A 13,551-nucleotide genomic window follows, 5' to 3' on the forward strand; every position below is an offset into this window, starting at 1 on the left:
ATTATTTAGTGACACTAGTTACATTTTACACAATATGTCAACATTCTGGAAACCCTGGTTGGGTAGTGGTTAAGAGCTACAGCTGCTAAAAAAAAGGTTCGCAGTTGGAATCCACCAGGTGCTCCTTGGAAACCCTATGGGGTTCCTATAGGGTCTACTCTGTCCTATAGGGTAGCTATGAGTCAGAATCGACTCGAAGGCTGTGGGTTTGGTTTTTGGGTTTTTGTCAACATTCTCATTAATTCCGTTCTGGTTGTTCCATTTCCAGCAATCTAGTTTCCCTGCCCTCTTATCTATTCATTTTTGTTGTTGTTGTCGTTAGGTGTCATCGAGTCAATTCCAACTCACAGCAGCCCTATGTACAATAGAACGAAACATTGCCTGGTCCCACCATCTTTTTTTGTGGATAATTGTTGACCATTTGGTCTCAAATAAATTGTTTTTTAAAGGAGCACGGTACTCACATGTTCTGTTCTTTATTTTATGAACCACTCTGTTATTTAGCTAAAAGGAAATCTCTGGGAATAGTTTTGGTTCAAGTTTTAAAGTATATCTCAGGGCAATACTCTCAGGGAGTATTCCAGTCTCAACTGATCCAGTAAGTCTAGACTTTTTAAGTTCTGTTCCACATTTTTCTCCTGCTCTATCAGGATGCATCTATTGGAGCCCTGATCATAATGGTCAGTAGTGGTAGCCAGGTACCATCTAGTTCTTCTGGTCTCAGGGTAGATGAGGCCATGGATCACATAGACTGTTAGTCCTGTAGACTAGTTTCTTCTCTGAGTCTTTGGTTTCCTTCTTTCTCTTTTGCTTCAGATGAGTAGAGACCAAAAGTTGTTAATTTCTAACTCTTACCATTCCTTCCTTTCTCCTTTCCATTATTAAACACCAGTGATGCCTTCTGAGTCTATGACCTACCTAAGAAGAATAAAATAAGAAGAGTCCTTCCTACAAATAATGCTGAACAGAGAAAATTTGAGGTGCCAGATATGCAACAGGCTACAAGACTGACTGTTCCTGTTCTCATGGAGCTTAAAGTTTGGTGATAGGTACAGATAGTTAAACAGGGCAACAGGTACTAGGCATCGAGTTAAGCACATACTTCATGTGCATCATCTCATTTATTCTTCACTGTAAATATATGTAAAATAAATTCTGCAATTAGCCCCATTTTACAAATGAGGAAACTGAGGCTCACTGAGGTTAAGTAACAGCAAGTAAGTGGAAGAGCTGCAATTCAAACCCCCACGGCCTGACTTCAAAGTTGAAGCTCTAAATAAACCACCAGGAAAGGACTTAGCTATGAGAGGAATCACCTAAGGCTCTACCAGGGTGAGGGCCTAGACCAGACCTGAGTATAAGGGAAACCTCCTTGAAAGAAGTGACCTCTAATCTGAGACCTAAAGGATAAGCAGTGGTTATCTGAGAAGAATGTTCCAGACAAGGGCTTGGGGACACATTCTGGAAATAGAAAGATTAGTAAGATTGGCATGTGTAATACTGCACGGGGTGGGAAGGAGGTAGAAATAAGGTCAGAAGGGTAAGCAGGGAACTGATAGTACATAGTCTTGAAAGCTAGGTTAAGAAATTTCAGCTTTATCCTGAAAAATATTGGGGATCACTGAAGTATTTTAAATAGGAAAGCATTAGGGTCAGTTTACCATTTACGAAATACAGTTCTGGCAAGAATTGTATTTGGATGAGTAAAGACTGGAACCAGAGAGGCCAATTACGAGGCCATAGAAGTCGATCAGTGGAAAGATGATGTGGCCAGAACCAGGATAGAAGCAACAGGTAGAAAAAAAATATTTCAGAAGTAAAGTTGACAGATGTGGAGATTGAATATGAAGAGGTAAGGCAGAGGCAGAAGTAGGATGCTACAACAATTCTCAAATATTGTGCCCATTGAAGTATCAGCCATTGAAAGAGGGAACATGGGAGGGGTGTCATTTTGTGGGGAGAGATAGTCGCATTAACCAGTGCCGTCGAGACATCCTTAAACAACAGTTAGGACAAGCTTGGTTTGAAGTGCTTATGCGACAGTCAGGTGACAATGACCAACAAGAAGGTAGTTGAAAGAATCTAAATCTCAGGAGGAGTGGGGTTGGGGGTCAACAGATCTGATGATTAAGGCTTAGGAAAGGATGAGATTCTCTTGGAAGAGGTGCGTATCAAAAAGACAAGAGGGCTCAGGACAGAATCTGAAAAATACCAACAGGTAGAAGTTGGGCAAAAGAAGATTGGAAGAAAAAGAAAAAAAAAAAGATTGGGGAATGAACAATAGTTAAAAACATAGAAGAAAAAATGCCTACAGAGGGGAAGCATGGTGTCACAGAAGCCACAAAGATAATGATTCCAGAAGGTGGAAGTGGGGTAATAGGCAAAGAAGTATTAACTGAATTTAGAAACAAGGAAGCTGTTGGTTACTTTTTGGAAGCCAGCTTCAGTGTTAAGATGGGGTCAGGAGCCAGATTATAGGGTAGCTGGTCAACAGATAGAAACCCTGGTGGTGTGGTGGTTAAGTGGTACAGCTGCTAACCAAAGGGTCAGCAGTTCGAATCTGCCAGGTGCTTCTTGCTCTATGGGGCAGTTCTACTCTGTCCTGTAGGGTTGTTATGAGTTGGAATCGACTTGACGGCACTGGGTTTGGTTTTTTTGGTTTGGTCGACAGATGAGTACAAGGGGAAGAAGTAGAGACACATGGACCGGTGGCTGTAAGGCAAGGAGAAAGTTGGAGTGGTAGCTGGTGGATAACTGCGACCATATACTAGTTCCCTCCTATATCACAGTTATTGCATTTTGAAGAGCTGAACTAGACCAATTTCTCCTCACATTGACTAGTATCAGTAAGTGACGTTACTGTTAATCGAGAAATACAGAGCTTCTAAAAAAGTCATCTGATTTCTCTAAGAAGCTCAGAAATAAACATTACTGATAACCGCAGTACATTTGACTTAGACTCTAAGGTGGTTGCAATAGACTTTTTTATTCCATAGTAATAATAAATACTATTATTATTTTGAAAATAATATCAGTTAATATTTGCTGATCACTCACTATGTGTCATGCACCATTCTAAAGAATTTTCACGTATAACTCATTTAATACTTACAATAACCCCACAAGATAAATCCTTATGACCATTTTACATGTATAGAAACCGAGATTCAGTGAGTTGAACTAACTTGTCCACAGTCATACAGCAAGTTGGAGTCAGGATTCTTATTGGTGTCTCTCCCTGACTTATCCCAGAGGCTGAGGATAAAAAGCAAGTTGAAAGGGTCTGGGGCAGGAAGGGTGAGGTAATTCTGAGATTGCCAGGACACTTTCGTTTTAGAAATGTCCTGGCATGTAAGGAGAACAAACTGGTCTGTAAGGTACTCTCAGTTCCTTTTCCCTAGTAGGTCAGGAGCAGACAATGGCATACCCTGAGCCAAATGCTCTAAGCACTACTGGCACCAACCACATAAATATGTTCTTTGAAATTCCAGTTGTCTGAAGGCTGGAGTACAGAAGTAAACTGTTAAGATCCCAGGGAACTACTGAAAAGCAGAAAGCAAAAACATCTTTCTTATAAACGACCCTGCCAATTTGATTCTATACTTGCAGAGCTTTATACCATTTGCTAAGTGCCTTCATATACATCATCTAATTTAATCTCCACGACAAGCCTGAGGTGGGCAAGAAGTAATTGTTGCCTCATTTTACATCCTGTTATTTCTTCTTGGAACATTCCCCTCCTCTCCCTTTTTCTTATGTTATTGCTTAGTCGTCTTATCATTTCCTGTGTTTCGGTCTACTGGGTTAAAGAGGAGGAGAGCGGTCAGAGTCTCCAATAAATATTTTTATTCAGCTCTGGAATAAATGAGATGATGATCTACCTCTGTATTTAGAGGGGAAGAAACAACAATATTGGCCCATCCTTGACTGCCTGGGTAACCGGAAATATTCAAAGTTAAGAGAAATCCATGCTACTTAGAAGTTTATGAGCCTTGTATCAATCAAGGTTAAGTTTAGGGCTGAGGGAGTGGGAAACAAAGATTAATTCTGTGTGTTATGGAATAAAAGAATTATTGTAAGAATTAGATGTTACACAATTATGGAAGAAGGTTGGTAAGTGAAAGTCTAGAAGGAATATGTGAAGGATCAGAAAAGGAGTCACGGTCAATGTGAAAAACCAAGCAAATCCAGCCATCAAACGGGGCTCACAAAGGGTGAGTGCATGGACAGATGTGTGAGAAGTTGTCACTTCTCAGAGGTTACTGCCTCTGGGGTTCACAGACAAGATGGTGGGCCTGAAGCTGCTATAGTCAAGAGGAAGAGCTGGATGAGCTAGAACTTAACAAGTACCTCTGCGTCTGTCACCATGTATGGTCTGCTGGACTTCTGCCTTCCAGATCTTGTGCAAATTTCTCTTTTGGCTAACTCTGACCCAGGACCATAAAAGGAACCACATGTACTTCCCAAGTAATACAACTGGCACAGCACAATCCAGTACATGCCCTTGAAAAGTAAAAGATGAACTAAAGTAAATGTTGAGAAGGGGTGGCATGGGAAGGGGTGGCAAATTAGAGTTGCCTTTGACTCTTCTTATACCACCCATATCCCCAGTTTGTCATCAAATTTTATAGCTTTTCTCTCCACAATGATGCTCTCATTTATCCCTTCCTCTCTATCTCCATGGTCTTCACCCTAGTTTAGGTTCCCCTTACTGCTGTCTTGAAAACTGAACATCTTCAGGTCCACCACTCACTTTGCTCTTTCTGGCCTATGCATCCTTTGCACTTGCCATTTCTTCTGCCTGGAATGCTCTTCCCTTCCTTTATATTTCAGTTTAAACATCACTTTCTCCTGGAAGAATTTAGGATCTCTCCAAAAATCTGATTTAGGTGTCTTACTGGTGTGCTTTTCTATTCTAGCATTTATTACAACTTCTGTATTATTTAATTATCTGCCTTCCTCTCCATCCTCACCAACTAGAGCGTGGTACATAAAACACAGGAGCTCAATAATTATTAGATGAATGAATGAGCAAATAATAAGCCTCGATCCAACTTATTCTATATTCTACATTGAGATTATCTTTCTGAAAGCCCGAACTTCTTCAGCAGCTTGTCACTGCCAGTGGGATAAAATCCAGAATCCTCATCTGAGTATTCAAGAACCACTACATATACTCCCAGCCTACATTTTCTAAATGTCTGCCAATATTCCTCTACATGTATCCCATACACTTCAACCAAATTAGTCTGTGAAGAAGAGTAATTATTAGTAATAATACTTTCAAAAAATAGTTCTTATTTATTGAGCATATATTATCTGCTAGACACAGTGGTTTTATAAGCTTATTTTATAAACTTCATCTTATTTTATAAATTTCATCTTATCGAGTTATCACAAAAAACTTACGAGGTACTTCGTCTCTTACCCTCATTTTGGAGGTGACAAAAATGAAGTTCAGAAAGGGTAAGTCACTGTGGTCACATAGCTAGTAATGATGAAACCAGTATTTAAATATGTCTTATCCAACTGCAGAGTCAAAGCTTATACTACTCCACTGTACCACATCCTCCTGTAAGAGGTTCTTAATAACTGTTTATTAAATGAATGAATTAATTAGGTGCTTCCTGTAGCCTAATATTTTATATAACTTACCTCATTTGAATTCTCAAAGCAGCATTATGAGGAAAGAACTGTAGTTATTTCCAGATAACAGAAGATAAAAATGAGATTCAAAGAGGTCAAGTAACCCACTCTAGGTCACACAGTTAAAAAGATGCAAAACTGGGACCCTAACCCTGATCTGTCTGCCTCCAGTGCTGGAGCAAGTAATCACTATGCTAGTCAGAATCACCAATTGCTGGAACTATTTACATCTCATTAGTGCCTTCATTTAATGGACAAAGAAAGCAATGCTCAGGGAGGCAAAGTGACAGCCTCCGGTGGTGGTGGTAACTCAGGACTCTTGCTTGCTATTTATTGTGCTTTCCATTTTAAGATCTGTCTCTTTCCTTGACCATAAATTGACCCTAGACCTTGGTGTGACAGCCAAGCACCCCCACTAGGTATCAGGGAGCACTCCCGCTCACTCAGTCTTTGCTAATACTGTACTCTCTGCCTATTAAAATTCAACTTCATTCTCCTGCTCCTGAAACCATCTGTTTCCTGTTTTCTAAGAATATAGAGAAAGGTGAGTCAGAGAGACATCATGCCTACCTTCCAGGACAAAACTGACTGCTAGACAAAGATTCTGTGAAAACAAGCACTGAAGACTTTCCATTCATACACACGGTGGAGCCACCTAGTCCTGAAAGCTGCATGTGTATCTTCTTTGGATTCTAGGGAGAATTATCACCTTCCTAGAGGAGATGAAATTTCAAGAGAAACTTAAATGCTGCAATAGATGAAGCCCATCCACACAGAAACTGGAAGCTGGTTGGGGCATGAGAAGACATGAAGTTAGGAAGGGGATTTCAGACTGAAGAGGCAGTGAATTTTATTATTCATTCAATCACTTCTTCTTTTAAAACATATGTATGGCACAACAACTGTGAGTCAGGCATTGCTTGAGAGCTAAAATGAAAGAGCTTAACTTAAACTGGTGTTGGGAAAGGACTTTTCTACTGAGATATGAAGCTAGGAGATTGAGTAAAGACAGGGAGAACATTCCAGGCAGATGCAAATAGTAGTTGCAAAGGCTCTGAGGCGAGAAAAAGCAGAGTACAATGGAGGAACTGAAAGAAGGCCATTGTAATAGGAAGGTTTAATCATGAAATGACACTGGATTAATTAACAGGTGTTAAATTACGGAAAGCCTTTTAGGTTTTAAATCTTTAAAATTTATATAGTTAGGGCATTCCCGTTTTAAAATATAACCCAAAATTTCTTTGACAAACCTCCCATTAAGAACTCTATGTCACTCCCCTTGAATCTCAGTTCTGTGATGCTGTGCCAGATTCTATACCCAGGTCTTAAGAAATGGCAGTTTCTACTTCTTGTCTTTTGAGATACTTTTGAACCACAGCCACCATACTGTGAGGAAGCCCAAGCAGACCATGGATAGGACCACATGGATAGGAATTCAGGTCCCTGGCTCTCAGTTCCAGCTGAGCTTGCAGACTAATAAAAAGAAAAAAAAAAAAATGGACTAATAGCTAACATTAACTTGTCAACCACATGAGTGAGCCATTTGGGAAGTGGGCTTCTCATCTCCTAGTTGAGTCACTACAAGGAGCAGAGATGAGCCTTTCAAGCTGAACCGTGCCCAAATTGAAGATTAGCAATGCAAATAAATTATTGTTATTTTTTTTTTCGAGCCAATACAATTTGGAGTAGTTTGTTATACAGAAGCAGCTATCAGGAATGCAGGTAAATGGAAAGTTGTTGAAGAATTTTGAGTATTAAGAAGTTTTGCTTCTAATCATAGTTATCTGTATAATGGGGAATATCTGAGAACTGAATGAGATCATGACAGTAAAGTACTTTGCACAGCGTTGGGTATTTAATAAACCCTTCAAAATATTAGTTATTGTTATTGTTTTTAGAGTTTAGAGAGGAGGAAGAGAATGTAAGAAAACTATTTCAGGAGTCAAAAAGATGAGTTAACGATCACTTGGACTAGAATGGTGCAGTAGTCATCAAATAGATAAATTGGGGAGCTATTTAGGATATAGAATTTATGGGCAGTCAAGATTGACGGATGGAGGATGAGGGGGAAGAAAAAGTCAAGAACAACTCCAAGGTTTCTGGCCTGGGAAACTAAGTCAACAGTGTGGCAGACAAGTGTGGAATTTTTTTTCCAGCATCTTTTCACTACCCAGATAATTTTACTCCAATTTCTCTTTCAGGAATCAACCTACAGCCATTTTGTTTGTTTGTTTGTTTGTTTTTTTCAGTTGTACTTTAGATGAAGGTTTACAGAACAAAGCAGTTTCTCCTTAAACAGTTAGTACACATATTATTTTATGACACTGGCTAACAACCCCATGAGATGTCAACATTCTCCCTTCTCAAACTTGGGTTCCCTTTTACCAGCTTTCCTGTCCCCTCCTGCCATCTAGTTCTTACCCCTGGGCTGGTGTGCCCCTTTAGTCTCGTTTTGTTTTATTAGCCTGTCTAGTCTTTGGCTGAGGGGTAAACATCAAGAGTGACTCCGTTATTGAGCTGAAAGGGTGTCCGGGGCCATACTCTCAGGGTTTCTTCAGTCTCTGTCAGGGCAGTAAGTCTGGTCTTTTTTGTAAATTAGAATTTTGTTCTACATTTTTCTCCACTTCCATTCAGGACCCTCTATTGCTATCTTTGTCAGAGCAATCAGTGGTGGTAGGCAGGCACCATCTAGCTGCACTGGACTCAGTCTAGTGGAGGCCATGGTAGATATGGTCCATTAGTCTTCTGGACTAATCTTTCCCTTGTATTTTTAGTTTTCTTCATTCTTTCTTGCTCCTAAAGGGGTGAGACCAGTGGAGTATCTCAGATGGCTGCTCTCAGGCTTTTAAAACCCCAGATGCCACTCACCAAAGTAGAATGTAGAACATTTTCTTTATAAACGATGTTATGCCAATTGAGCTAGATGTTCCCCAAGACCATGGTTCCCACAGCCCAGCAATTCGGTCTGTCAGCTACCTCCATTCTTAATTTATTTGGTTTGAACAGGACTGGCCCATCCCACCTCCTGCTCCAGGTTAGACATATTACCTAGGCCTAAGCCAATCACTGCCATTTCCCAGGTGAGTAGTTCCAGGATTGATTCATAACCCACACAGGCCAACCAGAGCCAAGAAGACTCAATTTTAGGCCCAGCATTTGAGTTTGAGTTTGTAAAAGGGGTCTTTCCCTTTACTTTGGAAACTGAACCTATAAGTATATAGGACTGGAACCATTGCAGCCATCTTGCATCTGAACATGGAGCTAACACAGGGTGTGGCAGAGCCAGGAACTGGAAAGAGAGAAACCAGAAAGCAATGTTTGAGCTCTGAGTCAAGTTATACCTGTGACATACCACAAAACCTTTCAGTTCTGTGAGCCATAAAATCGTTTTTGTTTGTTTGCTTGTTTGCTTCACAGAAGTCATTTTGATTTGGGTTTATAGACAGTTTTATCTGAAGGTGCCCAAACTGTTGTATTATTGATGCTAAAGAACACTGGAAGAGGACAAGTGTTGTACCACAGGTAACTGGAACACTGGTGACTTTAGAGAAAGCAATATTTGTGGACAAGTTAAGATGGAACTCCCAATAGGAGACAGAGAAACTGCAAAGACATACCTGGGGTGAAGCAATGTGAGCAGGACATGAACTGGAGCTAAGGAGGGAAAGTACAGGAAATAGGACTAGAGCTTCAGGGATCCCAGGGTACACAGGGCAGAGAAGAAATCAGAACCCAGAGACATGAAGACTTTCCATGGCAGTACCTGATTGGTAGGGCAGGTGGTAAACATGAAGCTATAGACGAGCCCACCCTTTTCTTTCTTTTTTTTCTCTCCCCACCTCCCCGGCCACCTGCACCACCCCTACCTCACTGGAGAGAGCATCTGTGTGCCTCCCAGCCTCCCACCTGGCCCCTGCCCTGCTGGAGGGAGGGCCTACTCTAATACATGAAAACAAAACAAAATAACAAAATTAATTAATTAATTAAATGACTACCTCGTGCCTCAGAGACAGCAGACAATATCAAATCATGTAAAGAAACAAGACAAGATGGTTCAACAAAGCGACCAAAATAAAGGGGCAGAAAACTTTCCTGAGGAAGATATGATAATGGAACTGCCTGATAAGGAATTCAAAAAGCTTATATACACGGTCCTCAAAGAGATCAGGGAAAACAAAGACAACACCCTAGAAGAATTCAGAAAAAGAATACAAAAACGAAACGACAAATTAAATAGACAATTAGAAGTCGTACAAAAAACAGCAACTAGAAATTCAGAAGATTAACGATAAAATATCAGAAATAGATAACTCAATCAAAGGCCTAAAAGTAGAATTGAAACAAAGAAAGAAAGAGTTAGCGAAATAAAGGACGAATCCCTTGATACCGATTTATTCGAGGAACAATCAGAGAAAAGAATTAAAAAAATAATAATAATGAAAAAAGCTTAAGAGTTATGTGGGACAGTATGAAGAGGAATAACTTATGTGTGATTGGAATCCCAGAACAGGAGGAGACAAAAAAAAGCAAATGGACAATTTTTTTAAGATCTGCTGGAAAAAAAAAAAAAAAAAAACCCAATATCATGAAAAACAAGATTTCCACCCAAGAAGTTCAGTGAACCCATACAGGATAGACCCCAAAAGAAAGTTACCAACACATATAATCAAACTTTCCAAACCCAAAGATAAAGTGAGAATTCTGAGAGCAGCTCAGAAAAAAAACTAAATATAACCTACAACCAAAAAACCAAACCAAACCCAGTGTCATCGAGTCAATTCTGACTCATAGCGACCCTATAAGACAGAGTAGAACTGCTCCATAGAGTTTCCAAGGAGCGCCTGGCAGATTTGAACTGCCGACCCTTTGGTTAGCAGCCGTAGCACTTAACCACTACGCCACCAGAGTTTCCATAACCTACAAAGTGACTCCAATAAGACTAAGCTCTAATTTATCAACAGAAACCATGCAAGAGAGAAGGCAATGGTATGACATATATAAAACCCTGGAAGTAAAGAATTGCCAACCAAGAATCATATACCAAGAAAAACTATCTCTCAAGTATAATGGCAAAATTAAGACATTTTCAGATAAACAGAAATCAAGGGAATTTTAAAAACCAGATCATCCTTACAAGAAATATTAAACGGAGTCCTTCTGGTAGAGAACCAATGATATCAGACAACAACCTGAAAGTAAGTCACACAATGGCATCACCACAATGCCAACCCAGATAGAGAAATCTCAAAAGTAAAATACAGCTACAGAATAGAAAACAGGGAACCAGTTGTTAATCTGTAAGCAATGACAACTTTAAAACAAAAAGTCTTGAAGAATAAACGGTATAGACATAGAATTTTCATTTGGAGAAGAAGTCATTGTGATATCAAGACTTAGGAAGATGAAGGTAAACGTTGGACTAACTACAAAGAAAGTTAAACCTACTCACCAAAATAAAGAAGAAGAAAACCATGAAGACTCAGTGAACACAAAATCAACTACAGTAAAGAAAATACATAAACAAAAGGAACTCAGCACAGAAAGTTAAGTGGAATGAAGAAAAGAGCAATATCACAACAAAAAGCATAATAAAATGACAACAGTAAATCATACCTATCAATAATCACACTGAACGTAAATGGTTTCAATGTACCAGTCAAGAGACAGAAAGTGGCACAATGGATTAAAAAAACATGATCCATCAATATGTTGCCTACAAAAGACACACCTTAGACACAAAGACATAAATAGGTTAAACACAAAAGGATGGAAAAAATACATATCATGCAAACAGTAACAAAAAAGAGCAGGAGTGGCAATATTAATCTCTGATAAAACAGACTTTAAATCAAAGTCCATCTTAAGGGACAAGGAGGGGCACTGTACAATGATTAAAGGGACAATTCACCAAGAAGACATAACCATAACAAATACCTATGCATACAATGACAGAGCTCCAAAATACCTAAAATAAACTCTAACGGTATTAAAAAGAGAAATTCACAGTTCCATAATAATAGTAGGAGGTTTTAACCACCACTTTTGGTGAAGGACAGAACAAGTAGAAAGAAACTAAACAAAGACATAGAAGACCTAAATAACACAAGAAATAGAAAGAAACTAAACAAAGACATAGAAGACCTAAATAACACAATAAATAGAAAGAAACTAAACAAAGACATAGAAGACCTAAATAACACAAGAAACAAACTTGACCACGTAGACATATACCAAACATTCCACCCAACAGTAGCACAGTACACATTCTTCTCCAACGTACATGGATCATTCTCCAGAACAGACCATATTTTAGGCCACAAAGCAAGCCTCAATAAATCCAAAAAGATCAAAATAATAAAAACCATCTTCTCTGATCACAATGCTATAAAACTAGAAATCAATAAGAGGAAGAACAGCAGTGAAAAAATCAAATACATGGAGGCTGAATAATACTTTGCTGAAAAAAAAAAACTGGGTAATAGAAGAAATTCCACTGCTATTCATAAGGTTTTCACTGGCCAGTTTTTTCAGAAGTAAACTGTCTTAATCTGAAAGATCCGCTGAAATCTGTCCACCAAGGGGGACCCTGTTGGTATTTGAAATACCTGTGGCAAAGTTTCCAGTATCACAGCAACACTCAAGCCACCACAGTACAACAAACTGACAGACATGAAGAGGCCCAAGCTGCACTGAAGGCATTGGTGGAAAAAAAAAAATGACACAATAAAAAAAAAAAAAACTAAAGTGAAGAACATGCTTGGCATTTCTTAAGCTGAAAGAGCTGAACAGAAAATTCGTGACTCGAGTTGCAATATTGAAGGATTTCATGGGCAAAATACTGAATGAAGCAGGAAGCATCAAAAGAAAATGGAAGGAATACATAGAGTCATTATTCCAAAAAGAAGTGGTCGACATTCAACCATTTCAGGAGGTAGCATATGATCAAGAACCAGTGGAATTGAAGGAAGAACTGCAAGCTGCATTGAAGGCTTTGGCGAAAAATAATGCTCCAGGAATTTACAGAAAACCAGTTGAGCTGTTTCAACAAATGGATGCAATGTTGGAAGTGCTCACTCATCTATGCCAAGAAATTTGGAAGACAGCAGCCTGGTAAACCAACTAGAAGAGATCCATATTTGTACCCATTCCTAAGAAAGGCAATCCAACAGAATGTGGAAATTATTGAACAAAAACCATTAATATCATGCAAGTAAAATTTTGCCAAAGATCATTCAAAAGTGGTAGCAGCAGTACGTTGACAGGGAATTTCCAGAAATTCAAGGCAGATTCAGAAGAGGACATGGAACAAGGGATATCATTGCTGATGCCAGATGGATCCTGGCTGAAAGCAGAGAACACCAGAAGGATGTTTACCTGTGTTTTATTGACTATGCAAAGGCATTCAACTGTGTGAATCATAATAAATTACGGATGAAACTGCAAAGAATAAGAATTCCAGAACACTTAGTTGTGCTAATGAGAAACCTATACATAGACCAAGAGTCAGTGATTCCAATGGAACAAGTGGATACTGTGTGGTTTAAAGTCAAGAAAGGTATGCCTCAGGGTTGTATCCCTTCACCACACTTATTTAATCTGTATGCTGAGCAAATAATCCAAGAAGCTGGACTATATGAAGAAGAATGTGGCATCAGGATTGGAGGAAGACTCATTAACAACCTGCCATATGCAAATGACACAACTTTGCTTGCTGAAAGCAAAGAGGGCTTGAAGCACTTACTGATGAAGATCAAAGACCACAGCCTTCAGTATGGATTATACCTCAACATAAAGAAAACAAAAATCCTCTCAACTGGACCAATAAGCAATATCATGATAAATAGAGAAAAGATTGAAGTTGTCAAGGATTCCTTTTAACTTGGATCCACAATCAACACCCATGGA

General features: G+C 39.2%; 1 protein-coding gene across 9 annotated transcripts in view; it reads left to right on the plus strand.

Moving 5' to 3' along the window:
* Positions 1–13,551, plus strand: part of ADRB2 (adrenoceptor beta 2) — a 175,313-nt gene that overhangs the window by 73,043 nt on the left and 88,719 nt on the right. The window lies entirely within an intron of this gene.

The sequence above is a fragment of the Elephas maximus genome, chromosome 2 (assembly GCF_024166365.1).
Source record: "Elephas maximus indicus isolate mEleMax1 chromosome 2, mEleMax1 primary haplotype, whole genome shotgun sequence".
NCBI classification, from domain to species: Eukaryota; Metazoa; Chordata; class Mammalia; order Proboscidea; family Elephantidae; genus Elephas; species Elephas maximus.